At 37.6% G+C, this 14026-nt stretch overlaps 1 protein-coding gene and 1 pseudogene across 1 annotated transcript in view; one reads left to right on the top strand and one right to left on the bottom strand.

Annotated features, from left to right (window-relative positions):
- Positions 1–14026, top strand: part of TNFSF4 (TNF superfamily member 4) — a 233432-nt gene that overhangs the window by 132169 nt on the left and 87237 nt on the right. The window lies entirely within an intron of this gene.
- LOC135272395 (small nucleolar RNA U13) lies at positions 3576–3700 on the bottom strand (annotated as a pseudogene).

Below are 14026 nucleotides of genomic sequence, written 5' to 3'. Positions count from 1 at the left end.
ACAGGTGCATGCCACCATGCTCAGTGTAGGGATGAGGTTTCTTCATGTTCCCCAGGCTGGTCTCAAACTCCTGAGATCAAGCGATCCACTTACCTTGGCCTCCCAAGTGCTGGGATTACAGGTGCAAGCCACCCTGTGCTTGGCTGTTTATTAATGAGAGATGTGTGTTGAAATCTAATACTGGGATGGTGAAGTTCTTAACTTCTCTTTGTATACTTAAAAATTTTTGCTTTATGTATTTGGAAACTTAAAAAATATCGAGTATACATTACACATAGTAAAATGTACAAATCTTAAATGTCTATTTCAAAGAATTTTTACACATATGTACATACACACACCCCACTATGTAACTGCCTCATCAAAATGTAGAACATTTCTTGAGCTGCAGAAGTCTCCTTTGTATCTACTTTCTGTAAATATCCACTCAAAGGAAACCACTGTTCAAACCTATACCAATATTGATAAGTTTTGTGTGGTTTTGAACTTTATATAATTAGAAACATACAATATATATTTTTGGCTCAGCATTATGGTTTAAGATTTATCTGTGTTGTTTTCTGTATTGATAGATTTTTTATTGTTCTGAAGAATTCCATTGTGTGAATTTTTCTCTGTTCTATTCTTGACAATCATTTCAGTTGTTTCCAGTTTAGGGGCATAATAAATAACCTTTCTGAGAACATTCTTGTACATGTCTTCAATGGAGACCATTGACATTTATATTTATTGATAAATGCCCAGTAGTATAGTTGCTAAATCATAGAGTAAGGATCTGTTTTGTCTTAGTAGATATCACTGAACATTTTTGTAAAATAATGGCACCAATTTACTCTCATATCATTACCGTATGAGAATTCCAGTTGCTCCACATGTTGTCAACACGTGGCATCGTCCGTTTTTTTTTTTTGGAGACGGAGTTTCGCTCTTGTTACCCAGGCTGGAGTGCAATGGCGCGATCTCGGCTCACCGCAACCTCCGCCTCCTGGGTTCAGGCAATTCTCCTGCCTCAGCCTCCTGAGTAGCTGGGATTACAGGCACGCGCCACCATGCCCAGCTAATTTTTTGTATTTTTAGTAGAGACGGGGTTTCACCGTGTTGACCAGGATGGTCTCGATCTGTTGACCTCGTGATCCACCCGCCTTGGCCTCCCAAAGTGCTGGGATTACAGGCATGAGCCACCGTGCCTGCCCTGGCGTCGTCCGTTTTTAATTTTGGTAACTCTGTGTAGTGGTATCCCATTGTGGATTTGATTTTATTCTTTATTTTATTTTATTTTTAAGTCAGGGTCTTGCTTTGTCATCCAGGTTGGAGTTCAGTGGCACAATTACTGTTCACTGCAGCCTCAAATTCCTGGGTTCAAATGATCCTCCTGCCTTAGCCTCCCAAGTAGCTGCCACTGCAAGTGCATACTACCATGGCTGGCTAATTAAACATTCTTTTTTTTTTTTTTTTTTTTTTTTTGTGGAGAAAGGGTCTGACTGTGTTGCCTAGGCTGGTCTTGAACTCTTGGCCTCAAGCAATCCTCCTGCCTCCACCTCCCAAAGTGTTGGGATTATAGGCATGAGCTGCTGTGCCTAGCTCATTGTGGTTTTTAAATTTGCATTTCTCCAATTACTACTGATGATGGGCACATTTTAATATATTTATTTGTTATTTGAGTGTCTTTTTTATTAAAACACTGGATTTTGGCTTTTTTTGTCCATTGGATTTTTCTTTTGTCTTTTCCTTACCAATTCATAAAATGTTGAAGATATATTCTGAATAATAATTCTTTGCTAGGTATGTGTATGGAGAATGTCTTATTTTTGTGTTTCTTGCATTTTCATTATCTTAATAGTGCCTTTTGATGAACACATGCTTGATTTTAAGAAAGTTCAATATATTAATATTTTTTCGTGGTTAGTGCTTTTTGTGTCCTGTTTAAGAAATCTTTTGTCTTTCCTCTATTTTTTCTATTAGAATATGTGTTGTTTTAGCTTTTACATTTAGGTCTGTGGTTCATTTGGAATAAGTTTTTGCATGTAGCATAGATCGAGGTTAAGCTTAATTCAAAAATGGATATCTACTGAGTCCATTACTATCTACTGAATTGACTATACTTTCCTGACTGAATTAGCGTCTTTGACACAAATCAGGTGACTGTGTATGTGTAGGTATGTTTCTTGCTCAATAGCTGTTCTGTACCTTTGCTCCATTCTTGTGGCAATATTACACAGTGTCTTAATTTCTTCAGTTTCACAATGGTTTGAAGCCAGACAGTGTATGTCTGCCAGCTTTGTTCTTCTGTTAGATTCTCTTGGCTTTTCTAGGTCTCTTACATTTCCGTATACATTTTAGAATTCGCTTGTCAATTTACAAAACAAAACAAAACAAACCTTAGCTGGGATCTTAAATTGGGATTAAACTGAGTCTGTAGAACCATATGGGGTAAAATGACATTGTAACAATTTTGGGTTTTATAATCCATGAGCATATTATACTCTTCTCTTTGCTTTTCTTTAATTCTCTTGTTATTTTCTGAAGCTACTTTGTTAGGTGTGAAAAAGTTAATTTAAAAAACTTCCAGATAAACTGAATATTTTAACTTTTCTGTGTCTTTTCATGTCGGCAGGGGTCAGCAAACTGTTTTGTAAAATGTCAGAGTCATTATTGCCAAGTTTGCAGGCCATACGGTAGGCATACTGCAAAGATATGGCAGGTTCAGTTTCAGACCACAGCAACAAAGAGCGTCACGTGCATGTTTCTGGTTTCCCAGTGCATACTCTACCTGCGTGAGATCAACTTTGAAAAAACAGGCTTTTGATGAGAAGATCGTGTGGAGGTTGTGCATGAAAAGGCTGGGGGTTGGGCACACCTGGCTTTGCCAGTTAGTGATGTGTGAGGGCAAATTCTTATTCTCTCTGCGCTTTAGTTCATTTTTCACCGAAATAGATAATGTTAGTATGTCCCTCATAGGATTGCTGCATTAAATGGGATAATGTTTTTAAAGCATTTAGCAAATGTCTCATGCATAATAAGTCCAATAAATGTTGGCTGGAGATTTGATTACTCCATCCCTCTAGCTGTAGAAACAAGACAACGCAGAGGAGAACCTTGATCTTGAGAACATCAATTACGTTGAGCCATTAGAAAAGTATCTAAATGGCATCTTAAAAAAATAGAGCCATTATACCTTTCTTATATAAACGTATTTCAATAATAGTATATATTTTTGCAATTAAAGGGATATTCAGTAGCTTCCTGAGAAATGCAGTCATACATTAGTGCTTATTCAGTTTCTGATGATGACATATAAATGAACTATGTAGTGCATATACCACTCTGCCTGATTCCCATGTTCTTGCTCTCATCTTGAGGATGAATATATTCAAGCTTAGATTCATGCAACAACTTGCCTAAGGAACTAAAAAACTGGGATTCTACGTGAAACATCTTTACTACGTGTGTTAAGCATGGGCTCTTTCCATCTGGTGTACATGCAATATAATCCTCTACATCTGAATTCTTCCACATACTAAAATCACTCTGGTCAAAAAATTTCCTTTTTTATCTTTTTTATTTCTTTTCTTTCACATCAGGTGGGTAATGTGCCAACAAACTTTGTGTGAGATGTGCCTCCCTCAAACTGCTGTAACAATGCACATTTCATGTATTAGTGTGAAAATCCAATTATCGTGCTTATGAACCAAAACAGGATTGCAAAAAATATTTCCCCATTTGTTGAGATTTTATCTCTTGACTCTTAAAGCCTCTTTTTCAGTCTTTCGAGTTTTGACATTATGTAAGGACTAGTAATAGTTAAATGTAGCAACTGAGAAGTACCCTTACAAAATTGGGAAGTCGGTTATTGCCTGAGAGTTGAAATAATAAAATCCATATATAATGGATGAGATGAGCCATCTCTAAAGTTAGGCTAAGAGATTAATAATCTTTAAACTTCTGACTAATGATTTTTGAAATTCCCCAAAAACCATTTGATGAGATCTGGGTGTAATCTCAGTGAGACAGAATTAGAAGGTGATTTTAACACAGTAAGTGGAAATAATCAATTTCATTATATTATTTGCTTTAGAGTAAGGTATTGGAAGCAGACAAACTTCCATAGTGAAAGCTAAAAATGAGGGCCAGAGAGAAAAAATTCAAGTATTTATTCAGGCCTATCCAAGGAATAAAAACTAACTTGTTGTTAGGTGGTGATTCATTATCAGGACTCGCAACAATGATTAGAATGAGGAGGGACCATTAAGACTAATTACTGTGTTTTGTCTTCATGTTCTCCATCTATCCATTCATCCACCCATGCTCCCACCCATTTATTCGACAAATATTTTTGAATCTCTACCATCTGCCAAGCACTAGTTAGATTATAAACACATGAAAATGAAAGACACACACCTTGAACTCAGGGAATTTAAACCTAAAAGGGAAGAGACCAGAAAGACATAGCAACCATGATTAACTGGTAAAACGGTACAAAAAGAAATGGTACAAAACTGAGATCATATTTGATTTGTTAAGAGTAGGTAGAAGGATAGGAAGAGTAGAGATGGGAATCGGTGGTGGTTAGGTTACAGTGATGGATGTTATGAAACGGGGAGGAGATGGGGAGGACATGACTAGTTTAAATTTGGAAGGATGTGTGGAAGTTTGGTATGCAGAGAAAGGGAGAAAAGACCTTCTAGGCAGGGGCACTGTGTATAAAACAGGGAAGATTGAAAACGTGAGGCATTTTCTGAGAAGACCAAGAAGTTTGTCAAGAGACGAGGCTACAGTTTAGCAGAAGGCAGTATATGAGGGGCCTCACAGACAATGGAGAGTATTTTATAATTATTCTAAAATAATAAAGAATAATTCAATGCTTTTGAGTGAGATTATTATGGATTTGTGTTTTGTTTTTACGCATTGTTGCTATTGCACTGTTATCAAGGGTGCAAGAAAGGAGACTCAGGAGAACCTGAAAAAAGATAGTAGCACTGGGAAATGAGAGAAGGAATGGATATGAGAAATAACTAAGTTACAGCATTTACATAGATTCATGGTTAATCTTTTGGAGTGTAGGTAAGGAAGGGAAGATGATTGCCAGATTTCTGATTTGAATACAACTTGACTGGTGCTGTGTTTTCTACCATTGTTAGAAAACACAGAGGAGCAGATAATGGGGAAGACGTGATGAGTTCAGTTTTGGGCCATGATGTTTGAGTTTGGCTACTCAAGTGGAGCTTACCGGGGGCAGTTGGATGTGTGAAGCTAGTTTGGGAGAGAGGTCTGGGTTGCCTATTTAAATCAGTTTTTTTTTTCTTTTAAACAACATAAAGACAGAATTGAAACCATGGATGAGAATGAGGACTAAGGACAGAGGCTTGAGTAATTAACATTTAGGCAGAGAAACACCAACAGAAATTCAGAACGTCCAAAGAACTAGAAGAACCAGGTGAGAGTATTGGCTTAAACCATGGGAAGAGAGAGATTTGTAAAGAAAAGTGAACTGCATTTAATGTCACAAAAATATCGAAAGAAAGGTGAGAAATGTAGATGTTTATTTGACTTTGAAATGTAGGGGTGCTCTTAGTCACCATTAAGTCCTTTTTGTACAAAATAGGAGTTATGATTATGACCTACAATGTCCTATGGGAAACTAGCTTACCAATTTTTAAAAGTCACTTAGTAATAATGGAGTCAGTGGCCAGGGGAAATGAGATCTTCCAGCAGTAACAATTTATGCTCATTGGACAAGTAGGGCAGCTACTATGTTCTTTTGTGCGCTAGCAAAATTTTTTAATTTTTTGTTTGGATTACAAATATGTTGTTCCTCAAGACATTTTTGTTGACAAGCAATTTGATCTATTTGTGTGCAGCCACTGTGGCTGACTCACATTCTTATAGGGCTTTTGGGTTTTTATAGGGAATTCTTCCCTTATCTTCCTTCTTGATTAATTGGCTAAATCATATCATCATATCAATTTATTTCTAGAATGGTTCTGGTAGCATATGCTCTGGAAATCTCCCCCCCTTGCTCTGCCTCCCATTCCTTTAATTTTGAAACATGATTTGTGTGGAAAGAAGGTCATTCCATATTTATATAATCACTTATGTGTTTGCTGTGCTCTGAGATCATATTTGATTTGTTAAGATGTAAAATGCAATTTTTTGAAGACTTTACTTTCCAGTGAAAGTTCATCAAGCTCTGCCTCCTAGTTACAAAGGATTTTCATGCTGATGTAGGGTTACTCAATAGAGAAAATGACAAATGTTGTTGAAGTAATCCATGCCTGAAATGAACAGGCTTAGGAGAAGAAGGAAAAAATATTTCTCTTCTATTTCAGGGAGGCTAGAGATAACCAGCAATGCATCATTTTGGAGGAACAATCAGGAGGGCGTAAGAGATATATAAATTCATTCATTCATTCATTAAAAAATTAATTGAACACCTACTGTATCCCAAGCATTGTGCAAAGTGCTGGCCATTTAGTAGTTAACAAGATAAACAAGATCTCTGGACACACAAAATGGGAGAATGTAATATATTTTTAATTTTAAGACTTGGAGTTGAATTAGAAGTTGTCAGAAAAGGCTGGGAAAATGAAAATAAGACTTGGGATCTCCCATTTAAATTATCTGAGAGGATTTGGCTAACATTCTTCTTGGGTAAGCAAATCTCATTGGTTATTGAATTTAGGCCTGACACAAGAAGGATTTGGACTTACACTGAAGTTTTACGCTCCCTGGGATCCTCGTGGTGTCATTCTTCCCTTAGTGTAATCCTCCCTCCTATACCTGTCATGCTATTTCTGCCAGAAACCTTTCTGTAGAGCTTGGCCGTATAAACACAATAGTTAAGAACATGAGTTTTGGAATCAGACTGACCAGGGCTCTGGTTGTGTTTGTCATTGATGAGCAATGTATAACCATACTTACTTCATTGGACTCCTGTGAGACTAAGTGAAATGAATACCCGAAGCTTTTAGCACCTAATATGCCTGATACATTGTAAGTGCCCATCATTATTAGCATTGCCCTGGCTTCTAATAGTGACCCCAGAGAGAGTGCTAATGCAGAACTGAAGCAATAAAAGATAAATCCGCCCTTGTACCAGCCACCCTTGTGAGTCACACCTGGTAATAACTGTTTTTATTAAGGACTTATTATATCCCAGCTTTATGCTAAGTAACTTAGACACGAGTTGGCAGTATCTATTCCTCCATATCACCCTTCTCTCATTTTTTTGTTCTTACTGTTGAAGTTCTGAGGATGTCCTAGAAGTGGGGCATCCCCCCAAAATTGGAGTCAATAGGTTAGAAAGGCTACACAGGTCACGGCAGAACTCGAATCTCTCAGACTCTCAAGTTTAAGAGTGCACTTTCCCTCAATGCTGTATTTAGGTCTCTTTCTTTATTTTCCCGACCCAGTCATCAGAAGTTGGTTGAACAGAACAGATGCTGAATAGTTACCTTCGTGACAAATAATAACTGTTACATATTTCCCATGCTCTTCACTCCAGATAGGTTTCTGTCTCCTCACTGTGGAAGGTGGTAGGGTGAATACCATGAAAGCATGTGCTGCTTTCTTTTTTACCCCTGGCAGAGTTTCACCCTGGTTGAATGGGTTCAAAGAAAAGGTTTCACTCTAACTGCTGGCCTTACAGACACCTGGAACGTCTGAAGCATTATTATTATGGCTGACTTGTTCTGGAGAACTTAGCCTTTTCTCAGTTTTAGAAAGTGTAATTTTGTGTACTTGTGTGAAAGGAAGAGAAATACTGCCCTCAGAATTGAAAGTTCTATCACGGCATCACAGTTAGTGAGATGTCATGTGTACATTGAGCTGCAGATAATAAAGAAGGCGTGTTGAGCCCCCCGTGGTGGCTGAAGAGTCTGCTTCTTGGGGTGAAGAGGACAGACACAGGCAGGTTCTCTCCATCATTGTACCTGTGATTCGCCCAGTGGCCTGTTCTAATCTCCCTTTCTAAAATTCAGGCAAATGGTAATTTTCTTCTCAATAGTACTTAGTCAAATTTCTCACAAATTTGAAATGGCAAATAGAAAACTCCCACCGCGTTGAGCCCATAAATTAATTATGGTCACAAGTGCTAACCAGCAATGCCACTGGGCTAGAAATCGGCCCCTTTCCTGTGGCCCTAAGGCCTCAAACTCAGTGGCTCTTTTCTCTACTCATTCTCTCTGCTGCCATTTAGGTCAGGTTTATTCACTCCCAGCTTAGTGTGCTTTTCCCTTGGACAAGATGACAGAAAGCTGACCTGCCATCACGGTGTTTGAGTCCTTCCCAATCATGTGAAGTCGGGGACAACTGTGTACACTCTGAGACTGTGTGGGAGAGGTGGAGACGAGAGGGAAGAGGACACTTAGGAGAGGGAAGAGGACAGTCAGGAGAATTCTGAAGCCTATAGCTTAGAGAGTGTCTTCCTGGTGAAAAATTGCACTCACTTGGCAGTGGCGTTACAGAAACAGGCTTAATTTGGATTAATCTTTCCATAATTTCTTTTTGACTATGACCAGTTAAGATGCTTTCATTTTTTTTTCTTACTTAATACAATTGTACTCATACCAGCCACACTACTGGGAGGTTTTAAAGGGCTAAATATGCTACGCTACTAGAATAGTGTCACCTGTATTGAGAATTGTTTCATAAAACAACGTCACCGACCTTCTCTGTTGTTTGTCTCTCTTTTGCATAGGCTTAACATAATTATCTTTAGTTTTTCATTCTTAGGTATGATGTTGGTTGTCAATGTTGATATTCTTCATCACGTTAAGGAAACATCTATTATACGTTTTTAAAGAGTTCATTTAATTAAAGCAATGGTTTTCAACTTGATTGAATTTCTTTTTGATGACGACCAGTTAAGATGCTTTTATTGTTTTTCTTATTTAATATAATGGTCCTCATACCAGCCACACTATTGGGATATTTTCAAGGGCTAAATATGTTAAGCTACTGGAATAGTGTTAATATAGTGTTAGCTATTATTATGATACATGATGTGTATGTTATCTTAATGAATTACAGATAACCCATTCTTACATTCTTGGGATTAAACTCCAAAGCCTCTGTCAAACTGGGTTGGTGACTGATGTGTGTCCCATGGTGGGGGAACTCTAACCATTGTAAACACTTTTTTCCCCAGGGCTTCCATCTTTTCCCTTGGGATTACACTTGTGTGAAAGCCAGGCATTAACTTCCCTCTCTCCCAGAAAATACTGATCATAAGAGATCTGCAAGTGCTCACAAATTGAACAGACGTGGTCTTACCTGCTGTTGATCAGATTATTTTGAATGGCCAACAGAGTGCTGTAGTCATAAAAATGTGGAAATGAGAGGTGGATCTGTTCAGAGGCCATTCACCTTGGTGTGTTTACGCGTCTATGACAGCGTTAGTTCCAGACTGTCTTTTCCAGGATGTTTGTATAGCACACAGGCTTGGAAGCTAGAGATGGTATCTTTCCAGTCAGATAGTAGATTTGTTTCCTGAAAAGGATAATATAGTTTCTCTCTGTGGAGCAAAGTTTGAGCAGATTTGCTTGTAGCCACTTAAAAGATGGGAAGTTTCCTAAGCTCAGGGTTCCTCAGCTGGGATGGGACATGGATGTGTGTGCAGCATCTGCCCAGCCTGTTCTGTGTCGTTCCCTTCCCTGATGGGACTTAGGGACAAAGGGACATTGGGCTTGTTGTTTCCTTTCCAATTAAATTTTGAAAAGGCAGCAAGTCAGCTTAGCACCTATGTTGTTGCTTAGAGATTGCTTAAGCCCTTGACAAGAATTACACAAATGACACTATAGCAAATTGGTCAAAGCAAAGTACTGCATGTGAACAGGTAATTCACAGAGGGGAAATCTAACTAGAAACGCATGGCAAGTTTCTTGATTTTACTTACTCAGACAGGCAAAACAAAGATACTCTTTATTAAACATATATCAAAAATAAGGTACTCTTTTTTAGTTATCAAATTGACTGAATTTAAAAACATAGTAACATTTGGTGCTGGTGAGAAAATGAATATAGTTACCTCATACAATGCTTTCAAGAGAGTGAATTCTTACTGTATTAATTTTCTATTGCTGTGTAACATTAGAATCTCTAAATTCTTTTTCTGTGATCAGCTGGAGAAAATGCTTTGCTTTAAAAGTGCTTAGGTAAGATCCACCTGGATGATGTCCCTAGAGTAAGGTAATAGAATCAGGGAATCTATCATGTCCACAGTTCTGGGGATTGTGCAGGGTACGTACACAGTGGGAAGAGGAGGACGTCTTAGAATTCTGCTTACCATGATTACTATAATCTTGGAAAGTAATCTGGCGCAATACTTTTGTGATTATGCATGGATGAATCTTTTGATTCTGCAACCCAGCTTTTAGAACTCCCTTTTTATAGAAATAAGTGCAGCAACATATAAGAATAAAAGTTCAAAAATGTTTTCCGCATTGTTTGTAATGACTTCAAAAGGAGAATGCTTCGATAAATTATGAAATATCCAAAGCATTCTTATTATAAATGATTTAGATCTTTGTTGATTTGTACAGTGATGAATGCAAGTTGTTGAGCAATATGTGTTTAACGATATAATTCTATTTTGAAAAGAAAAATACAGAAACTATATGTATATGCCGTGTGTGTGTGTGTGTGAGAACATGGAGAAGCAAGGACATCAACCTGTTAATTAGATTGCCTCATGGGCTAGGAATGCAAAGAGTTAGATGGGGTGGTGAATGGGGAGACTACCAGGAACTTTACCTTTACACACCTCTCCACCATTTCATTTGTTATAATATCACTTTTGTAATTAGAAATAATAAGTATTACAGAAAAGCTAAACAAAATACGTATCTCGTACAGAGAGTTTGCAAAAATCCCGTCAAACCTAATGAAGCAAATACAATTACCCACAACCCAAACATCCAGACATATTTCCTTTTAACGGTTTGCCATATTCTATGCACTTAACATCCAAAAATCCAAAACGCTAATATTACTTTGAATCTTGGTCTTTTTCATGTGAATATGTTACAGATGAAAGTCCATCTTCATCCTAGGGTTATGTACATAGTTATGAATATTTCCTTCCATGTGCATTATGGTCTAATTTAAAATATTTAAATGTTTAATTAACTCCTCTGAAATTTATTTTGGTGTACAGTGTTAAATGAGGATCTACTCCTATACATTTTTTCCCCAACTAGTTAACTATTATCTTAATTATGTTTATCAAATAGCCATACCCATTGATTAGAAATGCCACTTGTGGCACATATACACCATGGAATATTACGCAGCCATCAAAAACGATGAGTTCGCGTCCTTTGTAGGGACGTGGATGAACCTGGAAACCATCATTCTCAGCAAACTGACACAAGAACACAAAATCAAACATCGCATGTTCTCACTCATAGATGGGTGTTGAACAATGGGAACACATGGACACAGGGAGGGGAGCACTATACACGGGGGTCTGTTGGGGGAGAGTTGGGGGGACAGCGGGGGGTGGGGAGTTGGGGAGAGATAGCATGGGGAGAAATACCACATATAGGTGAAGGGGAGGAAGGCAGCAAATCACACTGCCACGTATGCACCTATGCAACAACCTTGCATGTTTTTCACATGTACCCCAAAACCTAAAATGCAACAACAAAAAAAAGAAATGCCACTTGTGTTATATACCAAATTCTTATACAAAGGGTCTTCAAAAAGTTCATAGAAAATGTAGAATATTAAAAACGATTTCAAAAATTTTTTGCACAACAATAAACTTGTACTAACTTGTGATAAAATATCTGAACAGGATCTAGCTTGAGGCACTAGGAAGAATAAGACAACAGTTTGAAGAAAGTCCCTGTCAAGAGCAACACAAATTCTGCTAAAATTGAAGCAAGAACAAACATCAAACTTATGGTGAAGCCTGGGTGAAAGGATGGTGAAACCATCAATGCTTTATGATAAATTTATAGAGACAATGCCCCAAAGAAATCAGTGGTTTACAAATGGATAATTTATTTTAAGAAAGGACAAGATGATATTAAAGATGAAGCCCACCATGGCAGACCATACACATCAATTTGCAAAGAAAAAAATTCATTTTGTTTGTACCCTAATTGAGGAGGACTGATGATTCACAGCAGAAATAATAGCCAACATCACAGATGTCTTAATTCATTTTGCTTACAGAGTTCTGACTGAAAATTAAAGTTGAGCAACTTTTCACTCAATGGGTGTGAAAATCATTGTGCCTAGATCAGCTGCAGAAAAGAGCAGAGCTTTCAATGGAACTTTTAAATGAATGAGAAGTGTTTCTTTTAAATGAAAGATCAAGGTCTTTATCATCACCACTTAAGATTTCAAATACAGTAGGGGGATAATGCCATTTTGCTATATATCCCTTTTTGCCCCTAATAATGTCATTTTATCTTTATCTAATATCAATACAGTCACTTCTGCTTTTATTGATTATGTATGATACATCTTTCCCCATCCCTTTACTTTCATCCAACCTATGTCATGTTTGAAGTGAATTTCTTGTAGACAGTATATAGCTGGATTGAGTTTTAAAAATCTACTTTGCCAATCTTTTTCAGGGTGTGTAAGTCTGCCATTTTATTATTTGTTTTCTGTTCATTCCCTCTGTTTCTTGTTTGTTTCATTTCTTGGCTTCCTTTGGGTAACTTACACATTTTTAAGAGTTTCATTTTTATTTATTTATACTATCTTTGATTATATCACTTTGTGTAGTTTGCTTAGTGGTCGCTCTAGGCATTTCTGTGGATGCACATTACTTATCTTAGCCTACTGGTGCTGCTGTTTTACCACATTTAGTGGTAACCTAGACCGGGTGTGGTGGCTCATGCCTGTAATCTCAGCACTTTGGGAGGCCAGGGCGGGTGGATCACAAGGTCAGGAGTTCAAGACCAGCCTGGCCGACATGGTGAAACCCTGTATCTAAAAAAAGAAAATAATAATAATAGTGGTAACCTAAGTGTAGAAACCCTATTTCCATTTTGGGTCTCTCTAGCTTCTTCACCTTCTAAGTATAATTTTCTTAAATATTTCCTTTACATACATTGAGCGTCACATCAGATGACATTAGAAGTTTTACATCAACTATAAAATATGATTAATGAACCTCATGAAGTGAAAGATGGTCTATTATATTTGCTGCTATTTTTGCTCATTCAGTTGCCCTTCTCTTCTGTCTGAAGTTCCCAGCCGCCTTCTGTTACCATTTTTGCTTTGTTTGGAGAGTTTTTAAGCCCTTTAAGGGCAGGTCTACTAGAAACAAATTCTCTTCATTTCCCTTAATCTGAGGACGTCTTTGTTTCTTTTTTTGTCCTTGAAAGATCACTTTGGCAGATGCTGGATTCAGAGTTAACAGTGTTTTTTCTAAGCACTTGAGAAATCTTTCACCACTTTTTTTTGTGGCCTCCAAGATTTCACATGAGAAATCTGTTGTCATTTGCTTTGGTGTTTCTTTACAGGAATACCTCCTCTCCTGTTCCTTCTCCTTCTCTTTCTCTTTCTTTTTCTTTTCCTTCTTGTTTCCCTCCACCTCCTGTCTGGAAATTAGATTCTGTTGTATTGGCAATCTGATGAAGGACTGACGAGTGAGTGATCTTGGAGGCAAATCCTCCAGCCTTCATCAAGCCTTCAAATGACTGTAGCCATGGCTGACAGCTTAACTGTAATCTCCCAGGAGACTTTGAGCCAAAACCACCTAGGTCATTCACGACCCACAGAAACCATAAATTAATACATTCTTGTTTTTTTAAACCACTGAGTTTTGTAGTAATTTATTACGCAGGGAAAGATGACTAATACAAAAATCCCATTAATTAGATCAATGTCCCACAAAGGGTAATTACTATCACACACAAAATAGAGCAGATATTTCACTTTTTTTTTTATTGCTTTTTAGATTTTGGGGTACATGTGAAAAACATGCAAGGTTGTTGCATAGGTGCATACGTGGCAGTGTGATTTGCTGCCTTCCTCCCCTTCACCTATATCTGGCATTTCTCCCCAT

Source organism: Aotus nancymaae, unplaced genomic scaffold (assembly GCF_030222135.1).
Source record: "Aotus nancymaae isolate 86718 unplaced genomic scaffold, 86718_ANA_hifiasm-v0.15.2.pri h1tg000108l, whole genome shotgun sequence".
NCBI classification, from domain to species: domain Eukaryota; kingdom Metazoa; phylum Chordata; class Mammalia; order Primates; family Aotidae; genus Aotus; species Aotus nancymaae.
The sequence above is the reverse complement of the archived record's forward strand: the minus strand, read 5'-3'. Positions and strand labels throughout refer to the sequence as shown.